General features: G+C 41.9%; 1 protein-coding gene across 3 annotated transcripts in view; it reads left to right on the plus strand.

Annotated features, from left to right (window-relative positions):
• The window catches only part of CDC42SE2 (CDC42 small effector 2), a 75,484-nt gene that overhangs the window by 5,000 nt on the left and 46,872 nt on the right, over positions 1 to 23,612 (plus strand). The window lies entirely within an intron of this gene.

Consider the following 23,612-nt stretch of genomic DNA (forward strand, 5'->3'; position numbering starts at 1 on the left):
AAAGCTGAGAATCTAAGTCTTCTTACCCATTATAGTAATAGTATTCACTTAAAGAAGAAGAATTGGTTTTTTATACCACATGTTTCTACTGAAAAAAATCTCAAAGTGGCCTACAATCATCTTCCCTTCCCTCCCCCACCCCAACAGACACCTTGTGAGGTAGGTGGGGCTGAGAGAGTTCTAAGAGAACTATGGCCAGTCCAAGATCACTCAGCAGGCTGCATATGGAGGAGGGCAGGTACATGTGTTTTGATTACGTGGGGAAGCGTCAGACACCCCCCCCCCATGTGACAAAACGGCATGTGCCCGCTCGCTGCAGTACCCCACCTCCTCTTGGCCTCCCTGCAGGTTGGCTTCTTCCATCCCAGAGCCAGGGGAGAGTAGGAGCCAGCCTCCAGGAATGGGGGGGGGGCGCGCCACAGCAGGTGGCAGTGGCACTCTGCCTCTCCCCCTTGGGCTCACTGCATCCCGACTTCTGCCCTCCCCAGAGCCTGGGGAGAACAGGAGCGTGTTTTAAAAGCATGTGTTTTAAAAGCACAGAGGCCAGGGGCCGCCCTCGAGCATGAGGGGGCAGGGGGCGCCTGGAGAAGGAGTTTTCTCTGGGCACCATCCCCCCCCCTCCATATGTCTTTGTGTGGAGGATTTGGGAAATCTAATTTAGTTCTCCAGATTAGAGTCTACCAATCAGGTAGACTCTAATCTCTGGAGGCAGGGAATCAAACTTGGTTCTCCAGATAAAAGTCTGCCACTCTTAACCATTATACCACACTGGCTCTGTAAACAGCTACTTCGAACTACATCCTTACTCCCCCCTACCTCTGCCCCAACCTGTAGCTTGTCTGCTTGATTGCGCAGGTACACATGCTTACTTTTTTTTGACAAAATATCTATCTTAAAAAACAAGAAGTCTCTTAAAGATTATTTTGTAGTTATTCAGCCCTGGGTTGTGGCTCGAGCCACAGGTGTTCTATAGGCAGGTTCATCACTGGTTTTGTACTTCCTGAAAGAGTAATGCAACTATTCTGATTATTCAAAGTAACTACTTTATTGCTGTAATTTTATGTATTTTTTAAAAAAAATGCAGCAAATTGCTCATTTCCTTATTTATAGAAAAGAAGTATGTAATAACCAATTCGAGCAATACTACCAGATGAGAGAAATAAGGACAATAATGAAACACTTTACTCTGGATAAATGACCAAAACTCACTATTTACTGTGGGGATAAAAATACTCTTATAGTAAATGTGAATGCATGCTGAAATCCTAGTCCAGTCTAATGAATATTTTTGTGAGCTATGAAAGTTTTAGTTACAGTGAAAATGGGCAGTTTCCTACACCAAAGAAGGCAAGCTCATGCCACAAAAAACCAATTAAATTAGACAGATCATGCAGTTTTGCATATATCTGCATAATATTATATACTTATTGCTGAATTTATATGTGGAAACAGGACTGGGGAAAGAAAGAAGTTTGGTCTTTTAACTGCTAAAAACTTAGTTTATTAGATTTGATATGCTGCCCCTCTCCTTTCAAGCACAGGACAACTCACAACATTACAAACAGCAATACAATAACAATATAAAATGTTAAAATATCCAGACATTCTTGTAATTCACAATTGTGACAGTCACAAGATGATTATAAACAATATTCAATACCTATGAGGAACTGATGATGGACTTGATAGAAAGAAGGACCGGGTGAGGCCAGATGATATCATGGCTGCCTCTGCTGTATGTTTGGTGGAACAGCTCTGTCTCACAGGCCCTGGGAAATTGCATAAGGTCCCACAGGGCCCTGGTCTCATGGGACAGAGCATTCCACCAGACTGAGGCTAGGGCTGGAAAATCCCTGGCCCTGGTTGAGGCTAGCCAAACTTCCTTTGGGCCAGGGGCTGCCAGCAATATCTAAGTTCTCTTTGGGGAATGTACCAGGGGAGAGTGTTCTGTAGGTGTGCAGCTATCAAACTGTTTAAGACTTTGTATGTCAATGCAAGACATTACACCACCCAGAGCCAAGTGCAGCTGGCAGAGCAAAAGTCTGGAGATGACTATGGCATGGATCACCTTGGCCAGCTTGGACTGGGAAAGGTAGGGCACCAGCTGTTTCACCTGGCATAGATGAAGGAATATCATTTGAGTTGTTTGTGCCACTGGGCCTCCAGGAGCATGACCAGACTCTTGACAGTTGCCACAGCTTTCAGCTAGACACCATCTAAGGTTGGCAGTCAGTACTCCCACCCAGCCCTCATCAGTCCTGCCACATGATCTCTGTCTTTGCTGGATTTAGCTTCAGTTGGCTCTTTTTCATTCATCCAGCCCCAGCCTTCAAACAGCTGGCTAAAACCTATGGGGCAGCTGCCAGCCAACTCTCCATCAGCAGATATAACTGTGTCATGAGCATACTGGAGGTGTTTTTGTTCATTTGCTTTTGAATCTTCTATGGTTACTATGTATTTTCAAATTTCAATTTACAGTGGCTTAGAAACCTGGAATAAGTGTTAGTTACATGTTGTAGATCCAATGGACTTTAGCTGTGAAAAGTAACCACAATGTTGCACAAGAAAGAACACTGGGGTTCTCCAACAGAAGTATGGCTATGCCAAGTGTGCTGACAACTTTTGATCTGGTTCTATGGCTTACAAGAAATGCCACAATCCAGATCCCACAGTAGGAGCTAACAATGTGCCGAATGACATTTAGCAGTTCTGACCCCATGTGGCATGTCAGAGCTTTGAATACATATACTTGAACTATTTTTGTGTAAGCAAAGACTGTGTCATGACAGAAAAGTCAGCGGGAGCTTTCCCCAACATATTGTCATGATATTTCTTATCTATAACAGTAAACAAAACTAATTGTCTTCAGTGAGCAAGATAAGTAATATATGCAACATTTACAACAGTGTGCTAAGATACTGTATATTTTCCCCCTTTAAAGTGACAGGTCTTTCTGCCTTCTGGAGAACTAATGCCAGCTAATTCAGAATTAAAAAGAGAATACTGTATGGAAGTGTTGCAGTGAGTACAACTAGATACTATCGTAAAAAAAAATTACTGTTTTAGGCACCGAGATCATCTCAAGGAAAATAGCTTGTGGTGATAAATCAATTAACCTGTGCCTTGTAAATGAACAACTAATTGTGATAGTGGCTACTAGTTATCACTTCTGTTGATAGCATTTAAAATGGGATTATCTTCCTACCCTTCATTCCTCCCTGTTTTTGTCGGCTATTGCTGCTAGGAGCCAAAGCCAAGAATGACATAATTAAATCATTTGAAAACTGGATCAATGGTGTGGTATCTTCACAAGTCTATTAAGCTTATTTGTGTTGAAAATTTAAATGACATTTGCATTGATATTTTACGCAGTTACAGTCCTCCTTCTAGGAGACTGTGGATAGGAGACCAACATCCAGTTGGTACCTAGAGTTCTGCCGCTATTACAATTGATCTCCAGATTAGGGAGCTCAGTTCCCCTGGAGAAAATGATTGCTTAGAAGACTGGACTCTATGGAATTATACCTTGCTGAGTTCCCTACTCCCCCCAAACCTTAGTCTCCACCTCCAAAATCTCAAGGTATTTTCCAACTCAGAGCTGCAACCCTAAAAGTGGACCTACAGAAGAAGAATACTTTAGAGCAGGGGTAGGGAACCTGCGGCTCAAGAGCCGCATGCGACTCTTCTGCCCTTGCACTGTGGCTCCACGAGCCGAGCTGCTGGCCCCATCCTTGCCTGCCCTGCAGGCAGCAGGGCGGGCGCACCAACTGCCCGCAGCCAGCTGGGCCGCGCCACGGGCTTCCCCTCTCGCCTGCCCCGTTGGAGTGGGGCGGGCGCTTTCCCGGTGGCCGGCGAGGCCGAGCTGCTGGCCCCATCCTTGCCCGCCCTGAAGGCAGCAGGGCGGACGCATCCATGCCCTTCTCAGAGTGAGCGGAGTAAAAGGTTAAAAACCCCAATATATACAGTGTTATCTTTATTTTAAATGTCAAAAATTATTTGCGGCTCCAAGTGTTTTCTTTTCCCATGGAAAACAAGTCCAAATGGCTCTTTGAGTGTTAAAGGTTCCCTACCCCTGCTTTAGAGTGTGCTCATGGGGAAGAAGAAGAAGAAGAGTTTGGATTTATATCCCCCCTTTCTCTCCTGCAGGAGACTCAAAGGGGCTTACAATCTCCTTGCCCTTCCCCCCTCACAACAAACACCCTGTGAGGTAGGTGGGGCTGAGAGAGCTCTGAGAAGCTGTGACTAGCTCAAGGTCACTCAGCTGGTGTGTGTGGGAGTGTACAGGCTAATCTGACTTCCCCAGATAAGCCTCCACAGCTCAGGCGGCAGAGCTGGGAATCACCCGGTTCCTCCAGATTAGATACACAAGCTCTTAACCTCCTACGCCACTGCTGCTCCTGGGGAACCAAACCTGGTTCTCTAGATTACAGTCTGTTACTCTTAATCGCTATACCTTTCAGACTCTTGAAAAAAAATATTTCTGATTACTTGAGCAAAGGTGATTTTAAAGTATCAATGGCTACTTAATGTTACTTTCTCCTTTTTCTTTTCTCTGTGTTTATTTTGGGATGATTTTTGAACCACTGGTGAAGAGAGGCAAGCAGAATTATTTTTATTGGTTCTATTTAAAGCTTCAAATTTCCAAACTTACCTTTAGTTATGCTTTTGAGATAGTTAACAAAATACAGCGGCACCTTCTTTTTGTGATTGCCAATGGTCTTTGCTTTTTTTGTTCTGACAAGTCCTTTGTACGTGCTGCAGGCTGGGGTAATTTTGGCTTTTGCTTAGCGATTTTGCAGAAAGCAAGAACTGTTCAAGAATCTTGCACTGGTTTCGCCTTCTGCAAAAGATCAGTGCAAAGAGCTTTTGCCATCCCTCCCCTTCCTGAGCTTTCTGCTCTTCAAATAATTTCAACTGAAAAGCTGTAGTTCTTAATCTGTTAATCGGGCAGCCCCATGCAAGTGGTCAGGTGGTCATCTGCAATACCATGACTGTGCAGCCCTATTACTCTTGTACAGACTTCCCAGCAGCATGGGGAGACTTGCAAAGCGAAAAATCTTCCCCACCACTGAGAAACCACTATGGGGCTCAATAGAATTATGTTACATTTTTGGTGGCTTAAGTCTGAGGTGCTGGATTAAGGCAACAAATGTCTGAAAGGGAGTGCTGGGGAGGGCTACGCGTCACTCCCATGGGTGGATTCATCCCTCTCCTGTTTGGATGGGGTCATTAGTCTACCAAGGTATACATTTAAATCTCCAATGTGCCATGAAACCCAGTTGTAGCCTAACCTGCTTAAGAGGGGGGTGTGATGAATAAAATTAAGGAGGGGAAAACTCCTTGGAGGAGTGGAAGGCTAAAATGGTAATGGGTAACAGAATTCTTGGAGAACTTTGAGGGAGGAGTGGTCATTGGAGGGGAACAGTACTTGCCACTGTTAACTCAACAGATGTCTATTAGTAGATGTTTATGATTGCACATGGGGATAACAGGTCTGATTAAAAGCAGTCGTGTTCTACTTATGATAGTTAGAAGGGATCATAATGAACAGATAAGTTAGCACCAGTTTTTAGATGGCAGTTAACGTAATGTAGACTTGTTTTTTCTATTTCTTGGGCTGTAGGACTAGCAGCATTTCTGACATTTTGATCGATCAAAGTGCCTGTTCTTTATTTCTGCAGCCTACCTTTCAGAGCCATTATCAGACAATTCTGCCCTCCCTCAGCATTCTACTTTCTTAAATAGCTCTGGCTAATTACCCACTGCTGGTGGTCTCGGTCTCACCCCACTCATGCGACAAGGCATGCAAGAAATGCTCTCACTTTCCCCGGGGAAAGTGAGAAGCACATGCGGGGCAAGAGGAAGAAAGAAATCCTGCCCTGACGCGCCTCCTTTCTTGGCGCACTGCAAACAGGAAGTGCGTCAACAAGATTTCTTGCCTGACACATTTCCTCTCTCAACATGCTGCAAACAAGAAGCATGTCAGAATAAGATTTCTTGCCCCAACGCATTTCCTGTTCAGCTGCATGCCAGAGTAATGGTGGGCATTTGGCCTTTGAGGGGGTTTAGAGATGTGCAAACCACCTTCCATCAAAAGCCTTCTGAACAAAGGCCTAGCCCAGTTTCCTTGAACATGAGCCTCATGCTACATTTGGTAACAGTGCTCTGAAGAGCCACTGGTGGCTTTCAAGCCACTGAGTATCGCTGTAGTACAGTGCTGTAACAACCTGTGCTACCCTGCAGTAAGTAAACACAGTACTTCTGCCACATCTTGCAAGGTCTGCCAGCATCTGCTCTGGTACTTCCTCATTTTTAAAGTTGGTCACTGTTGAGATCTGCTACATACATATTGGGCTCTTGAGCCTTAAGCAGGTATCTTGGCATTGCCCATGCAAATTCATCTAGAAATTTAAAAGATGTTTTGTGGCTGAACAGAAAAACTAAGACAGTCAGCGGAGGATACGTCTACCCAAACCAGTCCTCTGAGTCGCTAAGATACTCATATTCGTGATTGCATTTCTTTGGGGACACCTCATCAAAAGTTAAAAAACCAAACAAATAAAAATAGGAAGATTATAAATTGCTGGAATCTGCAGGACAAGCTGAGTGCAGCTATGTATTCTTCAGGCTGAAAAGATGTACAGTATCGGATGCTGCAAAGCAAATGTCCTGGAGCAACCTTTAGCAAATGGAGGCAGGGAGAATCCCTTCAGCAGCACCCAAAATGTCTGGCACAAGTTGAGGAAGAAACTGTCCAGAGAACATTTATGGTCAAGCAGGAAAAAGCTTCTTTTCTGCTCTGGTGCCTGGGCTGTCTGAAAAAAAACATGCAAGGGACTTTTTTTTTAAAAAAAAAAATGTCCCCGAGATGTCTTATTTGGGTGTGTGTGGAGTAAAAAGCAGTCGCCTGTAAGACGTCCCTTAGACATCTTTTTTGAGCTATGAGTAATGGACCCCACTTTCCCACAGTGACCTCAAATACCTACAACCTTTAAAAAGTCTGACCAATCTGCTAATATAAACATATAGTTGGGTGTTCTCTCTGTAACTCAGATTGGAGTGAGTGTGAATACATAATTCAATTTATGAGCAATTTATCAGATAAACAGTTAGGGTTTCAGTGTACTTCAAGAGACACATGCAGAGATCTCCACAGTTACCATTTTTGTTCTCTTTATGTAAGTCTTCTATTTGTACATTCTGTTCTGAAAAATGTATTCAGCCATGTTGTCTGCCGTGTGCCATATATAACTTTTTAAGTAAGAACTGAATAAAAATGTTCTGAAGTATTTGTGTCTTCACAATCTGTTCAACCGTTGCCATGGAGGATGGATCAATGAGAGGAACATTTGCATCAGTACTTGTATCTATGCCTTAGTTGTTATTAAAGCCTATATGTGAAGATGGGAGAGTGCATGAATCTGAAACTTACTCCCAATCACTGCCACATTGTGTATGTGTTAAGTACTGTCCAGTCTTTTCTTACTCATAGTGATGGTATGAATGAATGACTTCCAAAATGTTCCATTGTTAACAGCCTTGGTGAGGTCTTGCAGACTGAGAGATGTAGCTTCCTTTATTGAGTCAATCCATTTCATGTTGAGTCTTCCTCTTTTCCTGCATCCTTTGACTTTTTCTAGCATGATTGTTTTTTCCAGCGAGTCTTCTCATAATGTGACCAAAGTTCAGCACTCTCAGTTGAGTCATTTTAGCTTCTTGTTCAGGCTTTATTTGATCTAGATTTGTCTTTTTGGTGGCCCATGGTAACCATAAAACTCTTCTCCAACACCACTTTAAAAGGAATCCATTACCTTCCTTTAAGCTTTCTTCATTGTCCAACGCTCTAATCTATACATAGTAACAGAGAATACTATGACATGAATGAATTTGATTTTGGTTGCCAGTAAGACATCCTTACACTTAAGAATATTTTCTAGCTCCTTCATGGCTGCCCTTCCCAGTCTCGAATCTTCTTCTGATTTTTTGGTTGCAGTCTACCTTTTGGTTGATGGTAGAACCCAATAGAAGAACCTGAACAATGTAAGTTTCCTCATTGTTAACTTTAAAGTTGAGTAATTCCCAGTAGTCATTATCTTTGTCTTCTAGGTGTTTAGCTGTAATCCTGCTTTAGCATTTTCTGCTTTAACTTTAAGCCAAAGTCATTTCAAGTCTTCACTGTTTTCTGCCAGTGATGTGGTGTAATCTGTGTATCTCAAATAATTAGTACTCCTTCCATTCATTTTTGTTTTACCTTTATTCAAATTGTATCCAGCTTGCTTTATTATACGTTCTGCATCAAGATTGAGCAGTTAGGGAAATAAAATACATCCTTTTCTTGATATCTTTACCAATTGGAACTATTCTGTTTCTAGAATAGAGTATAAGTTATACATCAAAACAATCAAATACTGTGGCACACCCATGTCTTTTACAGCCAGTTATAGTTTTTCAAGATCCACACTGTCAAAAGCTTTGCTGGAATCTATGAAACACAAACAGATTTTCTTTTGAGATTTTCTTGTATCCACTAGTAACCAATGTAAATTTGCAATATGGCCTCTAGCATGATATAGAGCTTAAGAGCAGGTGACTCTGATTTGGAGAACTGGGTTGAATTCCCCACTCCTGCACATGTGCAGTGTACTCTAATCTGGTGAACCAAGTATGTTTCCACTCCTACACATGAAGGTTGCTGAATGGACTTGGGCTAGGCACGGTTCTCTCAGAACTCTTTCAGCCCCACTGTTATCCAAAATGATAGGGTCTATTCCTTTTTGATATTGGAATTAGCAAAAGGCAGAACTTGCTTTCTGAGAGGGGTTAACCGAATCAATCTATCTGTTTATACTGAAAGTTTTCTGTGTTAAAAATCCACAGGAGGCCAGAGAGTAAAGTTATTTAGAAGCAAAAATAATAAACTCGCAAGCATGCAATTGGGGTAAAATATATACACACAAGAATGTTTGAAAGGTTCTAGGATTTGGAATAGATTGAGATCAATGTGGGTAATAATTACCTATCCAGAAGAGAAATGGTCTGAAAAAGAGTTTAACACCTTTGTTGAACTCCAAAGAGATGGGGCAGTAGCAGCTGACATGGAGTGCAACCAAACCATAGGCAGTTCAGAAGACACTGGACCAGAGGTGTTCCTCCCATTGGGCAAAGTGGGCAGTTGCCCAGGGCGCCCCCTTGTGGGGGGCGCAAAAACTGCAGGTTCGTTTATGGGATTTTTTGTATTTTCAGTGTTTTCCGTTTTTGGCCTGCAGAGGGCGTAGTTTTTAGGCTAGCAGCACCAAAATTTCAGGGATGTTTTGGGAGACTCTCCTGATGCTATCATCCAGGTTTGGTGAGGTTTGATTCATGGAGTGCAAAGTTATGGACTCCCAAAGGTGGTGTCCCATCCCCCATTGTTTTAAATGGGAGCTAACAGAAGATGGGGGCTACACCCTTGAGGGTCCATAACTTTGGACCCCTTGAACCAAACTTCACCAAACCTGGGTGGTATCATTAGGGGAGTCTCCTAAAGATACCCTGAACGTTTGGTACTGCTAGCTTAACAATTGCACCCCTGACAGCAGGCACCCCCAAATTTCCCCAGATTTTCCTTTCCCCCCCTTTCGCATGGATTTGAAGGGAGAATCTGAGGTCCCCAGTTTAAACATTGAAAGTGATGCTGTTTCAGGGTGTGGGAAAATCCACCCCAAAATAGCATCACTTTCAATGTTGTTTAAACTGGGAACCCCAGATTCTCCCTTTAAGGCGGATTTAAAAGGAGAATCTGGGCTCCCTAGTTTAAACACCATTGAAAATGATGCTGTTTGGGGGTGGATTCCAGCATCACTTGTTTAAACTAGGGAGCCCAGATTCTCCTTTTAAATCCACCCTTTAAATCCAGGGAGAATCTGGGGTTCCCAGTTTAAATAACATTGAAAGTGATGCTGTTTCCCCCAATTGGGGGGACTGGATACAACACCATAAAATATTTTCATAGCAGTAATAAAACATTTTGAAAGCATTTTGAAAGTGTTTTTAAAAAAATTATTTCTGCTGTGTGGCATGGCCTATTGCTGTGTTCAGATTTGTGAGTTGGGGGATGTTCTATAATGTGATGGTGATTTTGAAACAACCTGGTGGAAAAAACTCATTGCTTGGTCACAGTGGGGGAGGGCAGCTGCCCATGGGGGGGCGCCAAACTCCAGTTTGCCTAGATATGCCACTGGGCGTAGCTACAAGGGGGCCGAGGGGTGTGCGTTGCACCGGGCATGCGCCTGGGGGGACATCAAACTCAGGTTTTGTCCAGGGCTCCAGTTTGCCTAGTTACGCCATTGCACTGGACACAGTGTACTGAACCAGAAGTAAGTCCATAAATTCTGATCACTGACTGCAAGATGACCAGTCCTAATATAGGAAAATGTTAAAGAGAGCTAATCTTCCCTGACAATACCCTCTATTGTCTTCCAAGGGAGATCAGTGAGATGGACAGTTGGCTCAATCCTGGGGAGCATCCGAAGACTGATTAGATTTTAGATGGGGTTGATGAAATCAATTCCAATTTGAGTTGTTCTTTCCTAGGAGTAAAGCAGGAAAAGGATGTTAAGATTAGTGAGGTAAATAATGCTTACCAGAAACCTTGATTGTATTATATTGCTGTTGTTTGCATATCTTTTGTTGAATAGGAGGCAGGTGTGCTTCAGTTCCAGGACAGGGACTTCTTTTCCCAGGCTGGGCTATAGTTTGCCAGATGGCTTTAGGAAAGGTGTAGCTAATAGCTAAGCATTCCAATCAGTGGCTGGCAGACTTTCCTAGGCAGATGTTTTCCCTATTGGTACCGCTGTGCAAATACAGGAGATGGTTTCCATTTTTGGCCTGTACTGCTAAGGCACCCTTTAGGGGAGGGGGGCAGATAGAGACACTGCTTCTTAAAAACAGTTCCTACATCCCACCTCAGGTCTAGCAGGTAACACCACCTACCTCACAAGGAGTCTATTGTGGAGAGAGTAAGGGAATAAGTTTGTAAGCCACTTTGAGACTCCTTATGGTTGAGAAAAGTGTGGTTTAAATCCAAACTCTTCTTTATCTTCTTCTCCTTTTATTTATTTATTAAATAAATGTATAGGCCGCCTCATCCCCGAAGGGCTTTTCTGAATCCAGCTTGAACATCTGACATTTCTCATTCCATAAATGGTCACCATCTTTGTTGTAAGGTTTTGAGCATCACTTTACTCATGTGAGAGATTAATGCAATGGTCCAATACTTGCCACAGTCTTTAATGTCTCCTCCTTTAGAATTGGGATGTATTTCCAGCCTGTGGGGCATTGTTTTGTTTTACATATTTGTTGTCAAGATTTTGGTGGCCTTGTTTCTCTGGCTTGGAAGACCTTTAATGGCATCCAGTCCACTCTTTGCTATTTGTTTCATCCATTGTTTCTCCCAACATTATTACACTGTGGACATTTATGACCTTGTTCAGCATGGTAGTCAATTGCTTGTATCTTACTTTTCCTGGTGGTAATTTGTACACAGTATGACTGCTAAGCAATATGCTACCATGCTTACATGAACTGCTTCCTAGAAGTGTTAGCTGTAACTACAACTATCTGTTCTAGAATATTGTGTCTCCCAAGCAGCTACATGTCTTGGCCACGTGGACATACTTTCAAATGAGTGAACTTGTGCAGAATCATGCTAATTATAAGATACAATTCAAGATAAAAAGTTTCAAATCTGAATGAACAAATTGGATCATAATTGCCAGACCCTGTATAAAGATTTTGGATGGCTTGCTAATCCCCTCCCCCCTCAGCCGCCTTTGAGATACATTAGTGCTCAGGCAGTCGGGTTATGTATTACATTACTGCTTTCATTTTCAATTTGACTTAATTTGTCTCAGTCCACCCATGAGTTTATAGATAAATATAAAATTGTCTATATAATAAATAAATAATAAATAAAAATACATACATACATACATACATACATACATACATACATACATACATACATACATACATACATACATAGTATAAGTACATGGTAAAAGTAAAATTTTACATGAAGAGCTCAGTTAAAATACAGTAGTCAAGATTGAAACAAGGAATCCAGCAACATCATCGGTCAACTTTTACTAGTATCATTTAGAATCAGTCTAGTCATTCCTAAATCTGAAGTAGGTGGAAGGCTATTAATATGGGGTTCTATATATTGTCTTCTCTGGGAAATAAAAGTATATAAATAAAAACATATAATTAACTCAGCTAGTCACTAATGGGATCAATTTTTTTCATTTTTGATTGCTTTGCTGGAACAGGTAGTTGGAAAGCTTCCTGAGACCTCAAGAGGATGATATCGCTTGTTCTAAATCTTATCTAGCGTTTCTTTACAGTTCAGTATTACAGTGGTACTTTAAGACACAAGTTGGGATAAAATGTTTAATTCTCTGCAGCCATTCTGGGGCAGAACAATGAGTTCTTTCTTCTGCATGTATAAAACAGGATCCAAAAACAGCAATCCATTTGTTTGCTGAATAACTGGAGACTGCACGTGGCTTACAGACATATGAAAGCATTAATGGCTTATAATTATTATATAATCTCCGTCTGGGGATGAATTTCTATCTTTTGCTTTTAATTCCAAATTCAGTTTTACTGATGATGCAACTTTAGAAGTACAAAATCCTTCAGAGAAGGGAAAGGTGGGGGGATGATGAGTTTGTTGAGCAAGCACATGTATGTAGAGGAATAGTATTCCATTGAACCCATACAGAGTTGTGCCATGGTACATAGGTGCCTCACATGAAATTAGAAATTGTTTGCCAAATTGGACGTTGGTATCTTCTGTTGAATAAATTTTAATTGTGCATACCTCTTTAAACAAAATTTTATTAAGCATAATACTGTCCAATGAAAAACTAGCTATCTCGTAAGAATACTGATGTTAAAATTTTATTGTTGTGTGGGGCGATAAACTCTATATTTAGCCCCACTCAGTTACATTTTGAAAGTCGGATGAACTAAAAATATCAAAGACTCAGGCTTTAAGAAAGAAAATTAATTTTTACTGTGTTCAATGTATTGTCTAAGGCTTTCATGGTCGGATTCAACTGGTTGTGGTGGGTTTTCTGGGCTGTATGGCCATGGTGTGATAGATCTTGTTCCTAACATTTTGCCTTCATCTGTGGCTGGCATCTTCAGAGGTGTATCACAGAGAAAAGTCTGTTTCACACTGTGTCTAGTGAGAAGAGAAAGTTTAGTGGGGTATATTGTCCATGTCCCAGGGTGGGGAACCAATCATTTTTTTGCTATGTAAAAAAATATGTTAAATGATCAGTTGTACTTGGATAGCATGGTATTTCAGTAACATGGTTATGGACTAGGTTAATTTTTGGAGTGACTTGTTTTACAAAATGAGGCACTTCATTTTCTGCTTGAAGAGAACATATGCTTTCTGAGCATGAGTAAGAAAATTGTTAGACAACAGTTTTCTTCATGCTCTTTTTAAGAATATTGTTTTATATAATTTACTGAACCAAGGCCTCAGGTACTTGACAAAATTGATTTCTTTTGCAAGATTGAGAATTTAATTTGTTAAATATCCTGGTCTCACAACTATAACACAGTCATAATCTGAATTGGTTGTATGACTCCTCTGAGTGTGGGAAGCTATAATTTCAAGAGACTGCATAATTTTCTGGCCTAGCTACTTGATACTGCTGATACCTAGTCTGAATGGTCTGCTAGTACCTGAAACTAATCACTTTTATCAGATAACAGTTTGCTGTTGTTCTCTCCCCCCCACCCCGTTCACTCAGTGCCAGGTCCATGAGATTTTGCGGGTGGAGTCTCAGGAGGGTGGGATTTGGGAAGGGGTTTCTATGGGGTATAATATCATCAACTCCATCTTTCAAGGTGGCCATTTTCTCCTGCTAAAGTGTCACCTGCGGATCAGTTGCAATCCCAGGAGATCCCCAGCTGGAGGTTGGCAACTCCAGCACTTTCTTATCCAAATGTTCTGCACTTAATGAAGAAATGCCCAAGTTTGATTTCACTTCTCTTATCAGAAGTGTTGGCAAAATAACTTTAAATATGGCTGACATAAATTATGCTTAAACTGAATCTGGAAAGTAGAAAGCACAGTTTTGTGTTATAAAGTCTGCTTTATAGCCATTTTGAGGTTATACTTTATATCTCTTTTATTTGCTTCAGAATGCATAATCTGCTTTTAAAGTAAAATACATTTTCATTGTTCATAAAATATAAATTAACATCCAATAAAAGCACACATACTATAAGCAGGCCTCCTGATGTACAGCTGAGCTTGTGGATGAAAATATAAATAGAACTGCCAAAATGATTATTGCTTTCTAAACTTCAGAGTAAGCATGATAAACCTATATTGTGTGGAGCTCATTGTATTCTCATCTCAACTCGTTTCTTTGTTGCTACTCATAGTTTAGAAAGTGAGGTGCAGGATAGATATACTTTCATAGTATCCATAGTGGGATTTAGGTAGGATTTATCAAAAAGGAGTATTGCAGAGCTCTTAGTCCAGTGTTGTGGCATGAAGTTTGATGTTTGGTAAATTTCTTATAGAAAGGAACGCAACTCTTTCATTGACAAAGTCTCTACATAGTAAGTTTGTCTGACCAAACCATGTCAGACCATGGAGTCTGCTGTGGTCTAGACAAGTGGGAGCTTGGGTACCAGTAGCGAATCTAGGGGTGGGGTTGAGGGATAGGCAACCCAGGTACCACTCTAATGTGTCACGTGGGTGGTGCGCTGGGTTGTCCAACCGCCCCCCCTCCAGGAACAAGTGCAGCTACTCATCTGCCTGCCACACGCCTGCTCTCTAGTTGCTTCTTTGGCCCCCTCTCCGCTACATGCTGCTTGCCCTCCCCCCGCCCCCAGAAGCAAGCAAACATTACCCTAACCTTATGGCATTAATAGCCCACTAATGTTTCTCTCCTTTCCAAACCCTGCCTTCCCCAGGCTTCATCCCTCAAATCACCAGAAATGTTTTAACCCACAGCTGTAACTCAAGTTGACCAGAAGTAACTTGAGAAAATTGATTCCCTAAGCATTGGCTAACAACTGAAAAAGCTATCGTTTTAACCAGCAGTTATAACAGTGACTGTATTTGTCATACAATCTGACCCCTACCAAGTGTAATTTGTGTGGAGAAAAGCTTATGATATTGCTAGCTTCCTTTCATGTCCCATGGAAAGCTGCCATTGTGAGTGCTAAATTCTAACCGCCTTTCAATTCTTCTTGGATTTTTTCACCTCAAGACCTTTGCTGGCCACTATCTGAAGAGCATTCTTAACCATAGAGCTTTGTTGGAAATATCCACGTCTTCTTGTGTGCTGCATATTGTGATTATTAATAAATATTTCCCTCTGCTGTTTGTGACAAGATCTATTGACTAAGCTATTATTCTTCCTTTCCTGAGAATAAATTTTATAGGAAACCACTATGGATTGGTTTACCTCATGCAAATAGATTTCAGTACCTGGAAATAGTGATCTGTCCAGGCAACAGAGGTATTTGTAAGCTGCTGATTTATTAAAGACTATACCATCCACCTGCTGAATGATGAGATTATTTTGCTAACATCCGAAATGTTTGCCAGGAGCCCTTTTAAAACATCAGTGTTTGTGGAATCAGCTTTGAATATATGACTTTGCTAGGTAGAGAAAGCATTCACCAAATATGTAGAGAATGTTTGCTCTAACAGACCTGCCATCTTGTCTGAACATGTACAGATTTTGTGGTAACACTTCTAACAGAATTGATTTTTTTTACCAACACTGCTTTGAGAGGTGATGAGACTCATGCACTGTATAACACTTAACCTGGATGCTATTTCATAACTACAAAGAAACTGCAGTTCAGTGAAATCTTGACAAAACTGCATCATTGGATGCCAGGTTACCATGGCTCCCTGAAATTTCTCCATGGTGTCTGGACTGGAGCCTCTGGATTTCCAATTACCACATACACTATTTTTTCTTTATTTTTGCTCCCTCTACTCCAATGAGCAGAAGTCTGCTGAGGTGCTGTGGTTTCCAGTTCTGCAGTGGACATCACGAGAAGATTTGGGAGCAGTGCTTGTGGAAAGTAGAATTTGGAGAAGGATTTAATCCATAGTCAGTAGCATATCCTGAAGTCTACCCTCCACAGTTGCCACTTTTCGATAATGTCAAACCAGGAGATGTGCTATGTTCCTTCCTGCTTCAAACACTCCACTATCGTCCCAGTGCCGAAGAAGCCTTCCATCAAGGAACTGAACGACTACAGACCAGTTGCTCTAACATCTGTAGTTATGAAAACTTTTGAAAGGCTAGTGATGTACCATTTGAAAACCATCACGGATCCACTGTTGGACCCCTTGCAATTTGCATACCGAGCAAACAGATCGACAGATGATGCTATTAATATGGCTTTGCACTATATCCTACAGCATCTTGAATCGCCAAAGACCTATGCAAGGGTCCTCTTTGTTGACTTTAGTTCAGCATTCGAATACTATCAGACCGGACATTCTTCTAACCAAAACTAAAATCAGCTAGCAGTACCCTGAGCATATTTGTAAGTGGGATCTACAAGCTTCCCTAACAGATAGGAAACGAGCAGGTGAAGCTAGGAAAAAATTACATCAGACATACCTGTAAAATGAGCACAGGGCCCCCCCCCCCCCAAGGCTGTGTACTTTCACCACTTCTCTTCTCTCTGTATACCAATGACTGCATCTCAAATGATCCATCTGTTGGTAAAATACTGAAATTTGCAGATGATATTAAACAGTGCGATTGGTCCTCTATTCCGAGACAACGATGGAAAACCGCGATACAGGCGGAGGAGGTTGAACAACTAACCTCGTGGGAAGCCACTGGAACAATCTAGAACTGAACACACTTAAAACTCGTAGAAATGGTGGTAGATTCTCAGGAGAAACCCTCCCATCCTACCTCCTCTCACGAATACTAGACAACACAGTATCAACAGTGAGAGACCTTTAAATTTCCTAGGCTCCACTCTCATATCTCAAGCTGAGCCTAAAATGGTCACTCTAATATCCAAAAAATGTCATCAAAAAAAAGCACAACAAAGAATGTTCTTTCTGCGCCAACTCAGATGAAGCTCAAACTGCCCAAAGAGGAGCTGCTGATACAGTCTCTACAAGAGGAATTCTCACATTGAGTCTGTCATCTGCACCTCCCTATAACTGTGTGGTTTGGTTCTGCAACTCCAACAAGATCGACACAGACTTCAGAGAATAGATCAGAACTGCAGAAAAAAAAACGAAAATTACGCTGCTAACCTGCCTTCCATTGAAGGGACCTTGTATACTGCACGGGTCAAAAAAAGGGCTGTAGAAAATATTTACTGACCCCTCGCATCCCTGGACATAGAAACTTGCTTTCAACTTCTTACCCTCTAAGCGTTAAGCTACAGAGCACTGCACACCAAGACAACTAGACCATAAGAACAGTTTTTTCCCGAATGCTTAAATCACTCCTGTTAAACAAAATGAATTCCCTCGGAGTAATGTCAAACTATTTTATTATATATTTATTATATATAGATTACTGCACTACTTTTTTCATCATTCCTATTACCCATCTCCTCCCAATTATGACTGTATGACTATAGCCTGTGCTGACATTTCATTTTATTTTATGATTTTACATTTTATGTTTTTATTACTATTGATTGTTTCCTGATTGCTTACTAGACCTATATGACAATCATTAAGTGCTGTACCTTATGATTCTTGACAAATGTATTTTCTTTTATGTACACTGAGAGCATATGCACCGGAGACAAATTCCTTGTGTGTCCAATCACACTTGGCCAATAAAGATTCTATTCTATTCTATTCTATTCTATTCTATTTCTCCAGGGGAACTGCTATTGGTGGTTGTGAGATCTACTGTAATTCTGAGAGAACTCCAGACCTCTCCAGGTTGATCACCAACCTTGAGTGGAGAATTCATCATCCTAATCACATTATGCTTCTTTGTGGATGACACAATATAACACTGGTTTCAAAGGAACAGACAATAACATTACAAACAAGGAAAAAGCTATCTCAAAACTGACTTCTGGAAAAAGATCAGAGTAAAAGTGATCTCAAATGAACCAGGAAAACTTGGGGTGGGGGGAGCAAAGAGCAAACTGAAGGCACAAAAATGTGCAGAAAATGTAATAAACCAAAGCAGTATGGGGCCAGAACTGAAATTGGGGGGGAGGGAAACCCATGTGGAAAGTAAAAGTACAAAGTTCATAGTTTGTAGAAGTAAACTTTTCAGATTGGCACATAGCGTCCATTAGTAGTTGACAGAATTCCCCTTCTCCCTCATACATCATACACTGTTGATTGGAATGGCCTAAGTTTCTTAAGCAGTTGGTTTTGTATTTAGGAAGTTGTTGTAATTACTATTCAAGTGGTGAACGTTTTCTGTCTCTGAATTTATCAAATTGTTTCTTTGCTTGTCATAAGACACATTTCTGACCATGTGCTTAGGCATTCTCTCCAATTCCCCTTTTCTGCTTCTCTAAAAAAAGACCAATTTCCTGCTGTTAAACGTCATATTGCTGCAACCTCCGAAGGAATCCATGACATACCATCTTGTTTTTCTCACCTGTTGGAAAGAGGCTTCTATTATTCTTTTAGCTCAAACATACTAAAATAATCATATGAAGCCTTCTATACTTGTAGCAGAGAAACCACTGGTACTGATGGTGAATTTTTGCACCAACAATAAGACACCCTAATTAGGCTTGTTGATTCAGTAAATCTGAGTCACAAAAAAACATACTGGAGGTTTTTTGTTTTTAATTTTTCAATAAAACAAATAAAACAACCAAAATTCGACAAAGCCAAATAGCCTGAAAGCTGAGCATGATTCAGCTTTATTGGCTGTTAGAGTAAGGAAGGGAAGAGAGATCTGAGCTCTGCACTCAAATCTCCCTGCCATCTCCATCTCCCAAGCCCTCCTGCATTTGGGGGAGAGAGGCAGATGCGAGTGAGAGAGTAGGGGAGAAATGGCCCAATCTTGCATGTGGGGCTGAGCAGCCCCTCATGCAAGATCACCTCCCCTGCTATCCATGCCCTATGGGACTTGGATAGTAGAGGTAGGAGGGTGGGGAGAGTGGATGCTATTCTTAATGTGGTTCTGAAAGCCCTGCATGCCTGTTCCTCCCCCCACCTCAGGACTTGGATAGCAGAGGCAGGGGGTGAGGGGGAGAGTAGGCACAATCCTCCATGCTGGGCTGAGCAGTCCAGCATACAAGATTGCTCCTGCCTGCCTCTGCTATCCAAGCATTTTGGGACTTGGATAATAGAGATGGGGAAGGAGCAGATGCGGTCCTCCATGTGGGGCTGAGTAACTCTGCCTGCAAGATCACCCCTTCTCTGCTATCCGAGCCCATTGGGGCTTGGACTGGAGAGATGGAGAGAGAGCAGGAATGATCCTATCTGAGGGGCTGAGCAGTCCTGCGTGCAATATCGTCCCCTTGTCTCTGCTATCCAAACCCTTCAGGGCAGGAGGAGAGCAGGCATAATCCTCTGTGGGGAGTAGAGCAGCCCTGCATGCAAGATTGCCCCCCACCTCTGCTGTCCAGTCCTTCAGGTCTTGGACAGGAGAGGTGGGTGAGAGCGGGTCCAATTTTGCCTTGTGGGGCTGCATACAAGTTCCCTCCTTCTGCTATCCAGTCCCTTTGGATAGTAGAGGCAGTGGGAGAGCAACCGTGATCTTCCATGCAGGGCTGAGTAATTTTTTCTGAGTTAGTTTCTTCCAAAGGTCCATGTCCCTCCCCTTCTTCAATCTCCATTTTTTAATCTGCAACCAAGAAACTGTGCTAACGGGCACTCTCAGGGTAAATGATTGAGCGGCCTTTTTCTCACAAGTTGGTTACATCATATCTTCCCACCAAGTGCTACTTTTTTTCTTTTTATTCCACATATTTTTACCTCTGTTTGGTTCCAGAAACGTTTCCCCTTCATTTTCCCTCCATTGTTTTCTCAAGTACTTTTTTTGCAATGTTTTTTCAATCCATTTCCAAGCCAGCTTCCCTTGAGCTTGCAATCATGCTGAAATGTTCTTTGTTTCTGTGCCCCACCAAATATCTGGCCCTTATCCATGCCCACATTTTGATTGATTGTTGGTTTCATATTTAATTCTTCCTGTTTATTTTATTGTACTGATGTCTGCATTAAGTGCCCCCCATCGTCCCGGATGTTGCCAGCCTTAAGCTTAAGCCACCAACAAGCCATGCGCCATGCTTATGAATCCTGTTCTGGGGAAGGTCTGAAGTTAAGTACAACATAGTTTCACTGTGTCTCTAGTCCTATCCAATCTCCTCTATGGTACAACCAGTCTTCCATCAGATGACATGATTTTGACCCTATTTCTTTCTTTCATCTGTTGTTCAAATGAGATCTTGCCAGATGATTTAAGCAGCGCTGTTATTCTTTTAGTTCTTCCTCAATGTAACCTTTTCAATAAAGACAATTTTTTTCCATTATCAAGGAATTTTTGTACTGTTTGAGCACTGGGGTATATGCAATGGATGGAAATTTTCTGATTATGAAGCAACATAGTCATGTATCTATTTGCTCTTATCCAGCAAATTGTTAGGGTAGATAGCAAGAGCAAACAGGGAAGAAAATTCATCATGGTACTATGTTCATCAAAGCAGGCAAGGAATTGAATCTTAAACAGATTGGGTCTGGTTTCATTGCACTCTTTTATTAATTTCTAAGCAGCATTTGCAATATCTCTCTGGTAATGAGCCCCTGAAGAGTATCACATTGGAATTATGATATTCAAACATCTTTTGTTTCCACAATAAAGCAGACTTATTAATATTAATCTATAATTTAAACTAATTCTGATAGAAGGTCCAGATGCTTCATGACCCTCTGTTAATTGAATGGATTATTTTTGACAGTAATTAATTTCTTCTATTGTTCCTACCAGCTCTGGTATAGCCAGTGTATATTTGATTTTAAATGTTTTGTTCTTATGTACAGTCCTCCATTTTGCTGCCTTGTGTTTGCTAGGTTGTGAATAATGATTAACATATGTGACTAAATGTCAGGTTATCTCCAGGTCTACCAAAACAACATATTTCTAGGAAAAAATAAAATTTTACAATGAACAAAACAAAGATGTTCTGAATTTAAAATGTTCTTGTATGGTAAGTCAGATTTTAGAAGGATTTCACTTTCCCAGTCTTCACGCCATGGACCATCTTCTGCTTTCAATTTTGTAGCAACTATAACTAGGAAAGGGAGAGGAAAGGTGATTGTAAGCCGCTTTGAGTCTCCTTATAGTACAAAAAAGTAGGATATAAAAACTATTCTTCCTGGACCCTAGTCGAAAGATAAATAAATAAAAATAAATAAATAAGAGACACCAACACACAATAGGTTGAAAATTAACCTTGGATCACCTTAAAGATTGCTCAAGAGTTGCTGCTGAAAAAAAATGTATCATTCTTCCTAGATTGAAAACCTATATGAATCCATCCATAGACTGGATTCCATGGTTAATCTTTGCAAATAGGACTTTCTTACCTCCCTCCACTTACTCCAGCCCAAAATGCTGGTGCATTAGGCCAGGAGACCCACCGTAATAGAATGAAGTGCAAACTGGAGGGCTACAGTGGAAAAGACATTGGGGTGGGGGATGACTCTCCTGCCTTCCATTATCAGGAATTTACTGGAAAATACAAGCCAATATTTTTCTGTGTGGCTTTTCAGGGTCATTTCCTAATTTTAAATTTGTCTACATATAATGCCATTAATGAAGTTTCAGTAAATATTGTAAAAAAAAAATTGTACATTGTCTCAAACACGTCTTGCTTTAAAACAAAGTCCAAAGGGATATTGTTTGTGGCATATCTGTTAGTAATTTTTCAAGATACAATCAGTTACCATTGTCACACAGTGTTGAATGAATTAATCTGACAGTTATACTATCAAGAGTGTAGACTACCAATGCATCCTGCTTTATCCTGTTTTTGTCCCCATTTCCCTTCAAAAGTTTATCCTTCACATAGTCAATATCAGTTACTGTAGCTGCAGTTAAATGAGATCAAGCAGAAACGTGACGTGTGTTCTCTTTGCTTCTCTTACCTCCTCCCCTTTCACATACAGAGTTAGATTCAAAACTGTATGGCTTGATCAAGCTCCAGTTCATTCTGACATCCTCTGCAACAGGATTAAGCCAGGATTTTACACTGGAGGTTTAGATGCCCAGTTTCTAAAGAATAATAAATGTCCCTTTACTGAGAAGCCTACATTTGCATGTGTGGCGTTCCCCCTGCCCCTCCTGCAGCCCGGGCTGGCAAACCGTCCCTCCGTCCCTAACCGAGGTGATGTGCCCCTCGTCCAGTGGGCTCCCGGTTCTTTTGGGGCCCGCGACTCGCCTCAGCTGCCCGAAACCACAGGGTGGTGTCACGCCCTTCAGGGAGTGGGAGGGCAAGCAAGGAGCCTCCCTTCCCACTTTCGCCGCCTGGGGCCGGCCTAGACAAGACTGGGGTCGGCAGCCCCTCGGGTGAGGCGCCCACGAACCCCTTGAGCCGCTTCCCTTTCCTCCTCCACTCCCTTTCGCTCCTCTCTGTTTCCTTCACTCTCCCTCCCTCGCCTCTTCACCACTTCTCTGTTCCCTCGCCTGCTTCCCTCTTCCGTCCCTCTGCTGTCTCTCTCTCTCTCCTTCTGTCTTTTTCCCACAACTTCCCTTCCCGCTCCCGGCCCTCGCGAACTCCCTCCCTCGACCTCGCTAAGTGCGTACTTCAGCCTCGCCTCATCTCGGCTTGCTGCCTTCACTCTTAATAATAGTTTTCCCTGGCAGCTGCGCCTTCTCGGCCGCCCGGCCACCGCTTCTAGCCAGCCGCGGCTGCGTTAGAAACGTTCCGTCCGGCTTCCGCTGCCACATCGGGTTTCGGACGATCCGCAAGAGTTGTGCAAGGGCCAGTCCCCGGGCCGTCCCAATTGTCGACCGTCCCGCCTCCTCGCTGGCAAGTTTCCCCCGACGCAGTCAATCGACCGGCTGTCGGGTCCCGCTGCCCCGACCTTCAGCTGGCCCCGGCTTCGGCTTGGCGAGTCCGGAGCGACGCCATGGCGCCCCCGGACAGCATGTCACAGGCATGTCACAGTATACAGCAAACTTGTTTATACCCACTTTATTCTAATGTTTTATAATATCTTAATGCAGCTGAAGTTTACTGGGGTTGTATGCCAGTTCCAATGTTCAATTATAGTCTGTTTCAGTTGGTGTGTTTTACATGGGAATATTTGCAAACCAACCAACCTTTGTGGGAAATTCCATGAGCCTTTTACTTGAAAGTGAATTTCTGGATCATTCCAGTTCATTAATTGTCTACCAGTAAGTTTCATGGGTGACTTCTTCTGATGAAATGGGTTTGGATGAGTACACTTTGGGTAACTTTTCTAAGAACCCACTTGCATTGATTAAAAAGACGGTATGATCTGGCCTCACTTGCCTAAAAAGCTGTGAATAACTTTCAGAACCCAGAGAAGTGACAGTTATAACTCAGCCAGCTTTTTCTTTCTAATGTAAGACTAACTTATAAAAAAGAACAGA

The sequence above is a fragment of the Sphaerodactylus townsendi genome, linkage group LG07 (genome assembly GCF_021028975.2).
Source record: "Sphaerodactylus townsendi isolate TG3544 linkage group LG07, MPM_Stown_v2.3, whole genome shotgun sequence".
Lineage (NCBI taxonomy): Eukaryota > Metazoa > Chordata > Lepidosauria > Squamata > Sphaerodactylidae > Sphaerodactylus > Sphaerodactylus townsendi.